Genomic DNA, 9,767 nt, shown 5'->3' with positions numbered 1-9,767 from the left:
TGAAAAGCTATAAAAACTGTCACAAATAAAAATAATAATAAATTGTAGAAAATTCTTTTCAAAAACTTTCTAACAGATAACTAAATAATAAATGAAATATTTTCAACAATTTTAAGCACTTAGAATTTATGTAACTTGATTTAAATCATTTTCACTTTATTTCTTTGAAGTAAATATTTGTTTTTCTTCAAGTAAGTATTTTAAACTAATAACTCAATAACATTTTTCAACATCTGAGCATTTGACTTATGGAGTTAATAAAAATTGGAAAAGATATTAAAAAGTATGAATTAAATTTGGTTTTACAGTTTATAATTATAACTTTGAAATACTAATGTGGATTAGATCTACTAGATCTAATATGGATTAAATTTACTACCTGATATAAGCTAAGGATCTCAAAATTTTAATTTTGAAAAGTACTTTCAAATATTTTAAATGATAAAATTAATTAATAATAAAACAAATTATAATTTGTAGATGATTTTGTGAAAAAAAAGAGTTTTTAAAGCACTATTAATTGCTGCAGTTTCCACTTTATCGAGCATCTCAAATTTATAACAGATTTTAGTGAATTTCAATATTCTGAAAGCAATTTTTTTATTAGACTAAGCACTGATATCGTTTGGTTTTTGAGATAAATTTTGAGATAAGTCATTTTTTCCCCAAAAATTATCATAAATTTTCCAAAGAATTAGACTTAAACCCATTTAAATATCAGAACGTCAAAGTATAAAATACTTTCTTAAATCGTTTTTGAGGTCTTAAATGTTTTAGTATAATTTTTGTTTTTTAGATATACATTTGACATTTTGTGTCTGAATAAATATTTAAAATAGACTAAAAACTTTTTTGTTTCTAAAGCCATGACCTCACTTTTTTAAATTAACCGAAACATTGAACGAAACACCCTGTATATTTTATGCTCCATGATAAATACTTGTATGTCTTCATACAATATTACCTCGTTCTTGAATAATGTAATATGTTTCTCATAAATTAAATTTTAAGAAACAGATCATTTCCAGATCATTTACGTTGACCGAATTCCTACTTGGTTACTAGAATAACACATATTAGTTTAGACCAGTGTTTCTCTAAGGGGAGAGTATACTCTCCACAGTTGACAAGTGTTGTTGTTAAGGAGACTAATTTTAAATTGTACGTAAATTGGCATTGTTAACTTTAGAAAAATAAATACAGAAAGTTTGGCCATTTCAAAATATTACAAACTGATCTAATAGTGCACTAGCTTAATATAGAGATTATTCATCAGAAAAGTGAAGAACAATTTGGATTTGTGAACTTTGAAAGAACGGAGACTAAGAAGTCTGACCGTTTATAAACACTACGAACTAATACAGTAATGCACTAGCATAATAAAAAGATTATCTATCGGAAAAGTGAGAGATAAATTGACATTGTGAACTTTGAAAGGGCGAAGATTAAGAAGTTTGGCCGTATAAATACTACGAATTTATATATTAATACACTAGCATAATAAAAGAATTACCTATCGGAAAGATAAAAAAATAGATTACCACTATTAACTTTGGAACAACGATAACTAGAAAGTCTGTCCTTTATAGATAGTATTGCATTAGCATAATAATAAGTTATTTTGTCGAGAAGGTAAAGGGCATAATTGGACTTTCGTCGTTGAAAAAAGATAATGATTCGTTTGTCTGTTAATCGGTCCAAATACTGCTTGTGTATGTTACATAGAGGTAGCATTGAGAAGTGAAGCCCCAAGTGGCTTGAGAAACAATGGTTTTAAGTTATAAACGGATAAAAAATATATTAAAAATTATTTTAAAAAAATATGAATTTTTAATATGTTTATATTATATACGAAATTTTATTATTTTTTATTTTAATTTTTAGTTTAACTATTGTTCGAACAGTAGTGATATACAACAATAAAAGTTTATTATTTTGTTAATAAATTGAATTTTTGGCACACCATACAGCTATTTTGAGTACTGCTAATTACAATTACATTTCTTATATTTAATTATTTTTTAAGACTGCCAAGTACCAAGGATTGATCTCGTACATTTAAAGCCACATTTAAAGCTCAGATTCAGTGTGAATAACACAACTGATACAAAGTCGTACTTGTCTTGCATGTTGTAATTTGAAGTTTTGTAAATTTGCTGTAAAAGTTCGTTAACAAATTCATTTGCTGTGTTATTAGATGTGCCTTGTATTGAAAGTAGCGGTCTATGAAGGCCGTGAAGGTCTAACACAACGGTGTTCAAAAATACCTGTATCAGTATAATGCTCCAATCAACGCCCAGTTAAAATTCCAAAGAATTTTGTGGGTTCCATTGAAGTTATGTGTTCAGGACACAACTTTCTTCTTGGTAAACAGCAAGGCCTATTAATACCTCTGCTGATCTTTGGGTCACAGCACCCAGTGATGAATACTCAAACTCCAAGCCGAAAGATACTAAATGAACACCATCATTCTTTCCGCAAAAGTTGGGTATTAACCACAGCCACCACGACACTGTAAAAATCAGTTGGTCAGAGCAGCTATAGCTCCGGGCGCCCCTGATCCGCGTGGTAGAATATTTTCACCTCCGGTTGGGTTTCGCAAGTGGGGATACACACTTCCTAAACAGTGTGGACATAGTGCTAATATTTTAGTCGCCTTTTACAACATGTATGCCTTATTTGGGAAATATTTCAACCACTTACTCGCAGGGGGGAGTACAAGCTGTAGAATAATTGAATTGAATAATTCGAATTATTTTTGTTAAATTTTAATACTATTTTTTTGTAGAGGCATTATTTATTGCATGTTTTTTATATGATACTTTCTTGTGCATAGAAACTAATCCAGGAACATAATATAGAGAAAGTAATACTAATGTTACTCTACGATTTCCTCCGGCGAAAGTGAAAATTTGAACAATAGTTTTTCAATTTTCTTTCTTTGTTTTAACTTTTTATTAAATTTTATTCTTAAAGTCAGTGACGAAAGAAACAATTTTGTTTTTAAAAAATATTATTTTAATAGAGACTTTTTTCAAACAGTAGTAAATAGCAACAACAAAGTTTTATTATTTTATTTAAATTAACTAACTTAAGTTAATGTCAAGAGTTAGCCTATCAAATTTAGTTTGTTGCAGTTTAATTTAAGTCTTGATTTTTTTTAGATTTTATGCTTAATTCATATATTCAACTTTGCTTAAATTACTTTAAATTTTCACATTAAATTTTTGTTTTTTTTTTTAATGCATAAAATACCACCGCTTAATTTCTTATATCCATTTTGCTAATGTTATTTCCTTTTTTTTTGTGATTCGTTCTGACTTCGTAAGACTTTTAAAAATATTTTTTAGTTTTAAAATTGATATCCTAATTATGCTGCTTTCTATGCAAGAGTTTACACTAAGTAATCACATGAAGAATGCTCCGTTGAGCGGAAGCAAATGCGCTTCCAATGGCTTCGCTTGCACATAAATTTAACTCATTATCTTAGTCAGATTTCGATTCCCCAATGGCTGGGTTGTTTTTTAGTTTTTTAGTTTTTTCGTTTGTTTGTAGTGCTTGTTCTTCTTCATCACTTTTTCACTGAACCATTATTTTCCACTGAACTTAACTCGACGCAGCTTAAGCAATGAATTAAAAACTATTTTATACCACACACGAGAGCTAAAATGTTCCATTGTAGTTGTTGTTGCTCTGGAGCAACGGAGTCAGCTTTGCATAAACATATCAGCTCGCGTACTATTTTGGCATTATGTTTACTCCTCGATTGGGTGTTCTACTTTAAATGTGGAACAATTCTGCACAACCGTCAATTTTTTTTATAATCGCGGTATATGTGAAGCGACTTATTGCTGTGGGAAGCTAAGCACGAAAATATTTTCGACAACAGCAAAGTCTAATCTTAAATGCAACAACGCAAACAACCGGAACTCAAACTGTAAAAGGTAAAAACCCTGCGAAATATTAAAAAGGACTCTGTTTGTTTATTAAAAATTATTTTATTAATTGCTACAGATTCTCCACGCCACACTACAAATTGTGAGCGAGTTTCCACAACTTCGCAGAATTACGTTTGTATTTAAGCAGTTGGAACAACAGCATAATTTGTTGCAACGTCGCTGTAATTTCTCCCCGCGGACCACAAATAAATTTACTCCAACTCTCAATTATTGCAACCGCACAGAACGAAAAAGTGCAACTTAAAACTAAAACACCAAATAGACAAACAGAAAATGATAGCCCAACGTACCAGAGGTGGATGGTAGGTGGATGAGCGTATAGACGAGTTTTGAATTTGTATAGAAACGGTTGCGAATGGTGAAGGAGAAGTTGGGGTAGGAATAGGAGATGTAGCACATGCTTAGCTGTGCTGAAATCTGTTGTTCGTTTTTCTTATACAGTGTAGCAATTCTCGAATTTCCTGGGATTGGTTTTACTGTGTCGGGTCTTGTTTTAACATCCGTTCGCAAAAACTAACTCATACGGGTATGTACGTCCAGATTTCGCTAAAACACAAAACTGAAATATATCCGCACTTTAGTATTTTTCAGGATATTTCAACTTAAAAAGTTTTTAAAAAAAATCTATAAAACATAAAAGTAGAAAATGCAAAAATACGAGCACAGGAAGTACAACGCTGTGGCTTCCATTCACACACGCAAACCTAATCCTTGGACTTGTTTTGATATGAGTATGTAACAGGGTTCCCGCATTTCGTAAAGTGGGAGTACTTATACTTCTGCTTGTGGAATGCACTTGTTTTTTGTGGTCTCCATGCCCACTTGTGTACGAAAACAACTCATGATTCTTAGTTTGGAGCAGTTGTTTAAGTAAATTTGTTTCCAATTTTTCCATCGCTGCTTTTTTCCAAAAAAATTTTTACCCAGTTGTTTATAGAGCCAGTAGTTAAGTAACACGATTTTTTTTTTGCTTCAACAAATGTTTTCACGAAACATATTTTCACCAAAAATAATTCTAAAAAAATGCTGTTTACCAGAAAGTAGCAATTTAAGCTATTGCTTGCAAAACATATTAACGCTTTTACGACTAATGGCAAAGATATTCTCTAGAAACTATTTAAGTCTGATTATTCGCTAAAATGGACCTAAATTTAATTTAATACTAAAAAGACGACGAGTTGTATTATTATTGACATAAATTTCCTATTGTAATCCAGAATTTAAACGAAGAAGTTGTAAAATATCAAGGACACAGTATAAATAAAAATAAGTAAAATATAAATAAAATATTATTACAACTTCAAATAAAATCAATTATTTTCTACTTTTAATATAATAGCAGATAATATACAATTAACCTTAATAGTAGACATTGCGAAGGTCTCTATTTATATTTTGAGCCTAATAATAGAAAAAATACTTACTTATTGCTAAAAATTGCTTTATTTTTCCTGGATGTATTATCCTTTATGCACTTTTGTGCATATGTTCGAACCATTTGTCAAAGCATTTTTCCCAATCTTCTACAGACATCTCCAAAACATGACCAAAACATTACAAAACTAAAGACCATTTTTTTCCAAGTGTAGAAAGCAGATCAACTGTCTTGTTACTTCGTTAACAAATCCCTGACATAAGCTGACTAAATCACACTTAGACCAGTTTATGCTCTGCACCTTCTCTTCTGCAGAAGAAAGGCGGAATCAAAGAGATCAACGATGGCTCCCAGACTTCAAAAGCAAGTTACTATCCGAGAAAAACAATCACAGTTGTTTTTTTTTTAAAACCTAAAACCTTAATGTTGCGGCCCTATACCCCTCTAGAGATATTTAGGTATCACGTTTGATAAGCGATTCACTTGGCACAAGCATATACAAGTCAAAAGAAGCAATTGCGCTAAAACACTGCAATGCTCACAATCACTTTTCAAACACAACAACTGATCTATAGCCAGATAATTAGACCAGCATTACTTTATGGGTGTGTCACGTAGAGCAAAGCTGCCAAGTCTACTATACAAAAGCTACAAGTCGCTCAAAGTCAGGCTCTCCGAAGACTCTTCAAAGTGCCTTGGTATATCCGCACAAACGAAATGCTAAGAGACCTTAGAATAGACCCGATCAAAAAATACATAAGGGACAGAGCCCTGAAGTTATATGCGAAAATTGACAGGCTATCCTACTTACCAATATCTAATCTTAGAGTAATAAGTCTCCGCACGGGGAGGTACGCAGATCTTAGATAAATTACTGAATAATCATAAAGCTTATGAGAGATATACAAATTAGTCAATGAGATGGGTGGGACCCTGTAGAACCCTCAGCTATCAAAGAGTAAAAGTGCCCAGTTGCGCTGACTTGAAAAAAAGATCAACATACAATTTTTTTTGAGTTTCGAAAGTTGTATTAATATAAAATGAGATATTTTATATAAAATACTTTTAGTTATTAAAAAATTAAAATTAACAACTAATTTCTATAAAGACATTTATGAAAAAATTTCAAAGCATATACATATACACAGACAAACTATTCTATTTAAGAATTATTAAAAGTTCTCATAAAAGTTGTTGCTACTCCCTATTTACTTAAGATCATTTACTTAAGATAAACCAACTTACAGTTAATTCATGACCCCTAAACACCTGGTCTTATATCTACTGACCCAAAAAAGTATGTTACCTTTATAATATTATAATATATTATCTTAACTGATGACAGCTGTAAGAACGCACGAAACTTAGATCCAACAGAATCGGCAGCCAGAATCAAAACAGCCAGAAATATAACAGAAATCTGGCAACGGTTATGGCATCCGAATTTGGGATGCGTATGGAATTTTTTCGTCGTCTAAAAAATTCTAAACAGATTTCGAAAATACGAAATAGTTAAAAAATGTTTCTCATTTACACAAAAAATAAAAACTGCAAGTGTCACAATTCAGACAATTTCATAAAAATCAGATTTTTTCACTGATTACATATTGAATGGAAAATATTCACTTATAAATTTTTTTTGAGAAAATTTTGCGATACTTAAACGCATAAGTTTTGAAAGAACTTTATTTTATGTTTTAATCAAATAATTTTTTTTTTTATTTATTTTATATTACAAAAGTTTAGTCATTACAGAACAATAGGATGTAAGAGAAGCAGTAGCAGCGAACAACTCCTCTAACATAGATATTACTACGGAAAGTCTAAGATGAAAAATGTATACCCGTATCTTTTGTAAGGATATTCTGTGCGATATTCTGAATTTCACATAATTATGACTAAAATGAAAAAAATATAAAATTAATATTTAAACAACATCGTTGTAGGACGACAACGTAAATTCATAAAATTTAACTAAAGCGCTACTAATTGAGAGTACTCAGTACATAGAAACAAATTGGAAGAGGAATTAAAGGAATAACTCAAGGATACAACGTTATACAGAAGAAAGCAGAAACGGAAAAGAAAACACTAAGAAAAAATAATGAACAAATATTAAGTGACTCTCGTTGCCATTCAGCTTAACTGCTTAATGAGAAAAAGAATGTCCGGCATCTTATAAATTTAAGGATGTACGCCGCACCACTCAACTTGGTCAGTGAGGTGCCAATATCTGAGAATGCCAAGTACTTGGCAAACAAACTGAAATTGAAATCAGGAGACACACGAGAAGACAGACAGACAGACAGACAGGCAGAAGGACGAACAGCTAAACAGAATAACAACAGATACAGACTGCTAGAATTGCCTCCACGAAGGCTTTAAGAAAAAATAAAGTTTTGACTTCAGACTATTCTGAAATTGCAATCAACTTGCACTCCGACTCGAGTGCAGTGAAGTAAATTGTACAAATCAAAGAGCAAACAAAAGCCCAGACAAAATTAATTGATGGATTTTGCAATAAAATACGAAAAGAATGATGCCCACAGTTGTATTTATAAACTGGAGGGATGTGAAGCAAGAAGAAATGCAAAAAGAAGTAATACCTTTCAAATTGAGTTAAAAATTTAAGTGTCTATCATTTGATAACAACAAATTTTATTACATATTTAAAAAATTAGATTTATTTATCAGAAACGGTTAATTTAATAAAATCTTTACAAAATTTAAAATAACTATATTTCTATCCATAACTCGAAGTACTTTTGCAAGGAAATGGTTCGACTTATGGAGACTTTGAGATAAAGAACTTTTTGTGATTGTATGTAATTTGCTCTCTAAATCCTGTTTCAATCTATTTAGTTCGAGCCAGATTCATAAATGTACTCATATATTCTAATAATAAAGTTAGAGTACTAGATAACAACACTGTACCTAAATGTATCATAGTTTGAGCAACATTCTGCCTCATGTACCGACAAATACACTCTATATCACAATTCGTTCGATGTGGGGTATAAAAAGATGTGGGGCTTAAAACGAAGTAAAGTTTGTGAGGCACTTAACTTAAACTTGGAACTAGATTCAGCAAAAAAAATATGCGGTCCGGTTGGAATAATTCTGTGAAATGGTTTTATATAAACACTTTCAATTCTATAATAAATCTTAACTAATTGGATATATTAATACTAATAAGGGATAATGAGCTTTATATAACCCCAAAATAACTTTAATCATCACGTATATTGATAAATATAGTTCGAACAATTTTTTTCATTTAACTATTTTTACATTAATTGTAGGTTGTGTAGGGTTAACTATTATAAATAGGTTAACTAAACAGTCTGCAAAGGAACGTGTAGTGTAGTGCTTATTACAATAAACTAATCAACCTCATCCTCGGCGTAATAGTCTTCAAAAAACATAAGCTCATCGCTCAATATTCGTGCCTAATCTTTCGTGTCGCTCTTTGGTCTTTTTCTTTTTAATTGTTAATATACTTAGCGCAGGAAAGAATATTTGCTCCATCTATTCTTTCTGATTTTTAGCTTTTTCTTTCCAATAATTGTTGATTGGTACCCGTAAATCAATATTAATTCGATCTATTCATATTTTTGGAGCCGTACTAGAACGAATTCATGAGAAAGTTCAAAAGATGGACTGCACAGATATTTCAATGGATATTTAATAGGGTATAAGTAAACTGATAAAAAGCAATGAAATATAATATAATATATTATATTCCATTCAGTGCTTAAGGACTGCTCCATTCAGTGCTTAAGGACTCAACAAAAGTTTTCAAACTTTTTTTATTTCATGCTAATTGTCTTAATTCGTTAAACGATTTGCCAGTTTCGTGAAGTATTGTTTTCCTCCTGGTCATTTTAGGTCTACCCTGCGTCGAATTCTTTGAGAGATTCTTGGTTAGCGTAGGTTGACCAGGTTCCAAGTTAGCGCGTGATGTCATCATATGGTTGACGTAATGTATGCCCTATTCACCCATATTTTCGAATTCATATGTCATCGTTTATATTTACTTGGCCTGTGAGTCTCCATAACTCTTCATTATATATTGTTATATTACAGAGTAGTGATATTAATATAAAATAGCTCGTAATTTCTTATTTATGTTATTTATTGGCAAATTAACTAGAGTTTTAAATTAAAACGAGTAGCTAATCTTGGAGCATTACAACTAAAGGTCTTAAGATTTATTTTTTAAATAGTACGATGCATGGACAGAGATATTTAATTTAAGAACAATTCAAATTAGTTTAAATATTTTATTGAATTTTATTGAAAACAGGGCTATAGTTTATGTATGAGTTGATGTTCGGGTTATGAAAGACATGATATGTAATCTGTATAGTTTAACATCATATTTGCCTAAGTGTATGTTGTTATAGCGGGTATAGGTCGGAAAAAAAGAAGGA

Source organism: Teleopsis dalmanni, chromosome 2 (assembly GCF_002237135.1).
Source record: "Teleopsis dalmanni isolate 2A chromosome 2, ASM223713v2, whole genome shotgun sequence".
Taxonomy (NCBI): domain Eukaryota; kingdom Metazoa; phylum Arthropoda; class Insecta; order Diptera; family Diopsidae; genus Teleopsis; species Teleopsis dalmanni.
Note: the sequence above shows the minus strand (reverse complement) of the source record.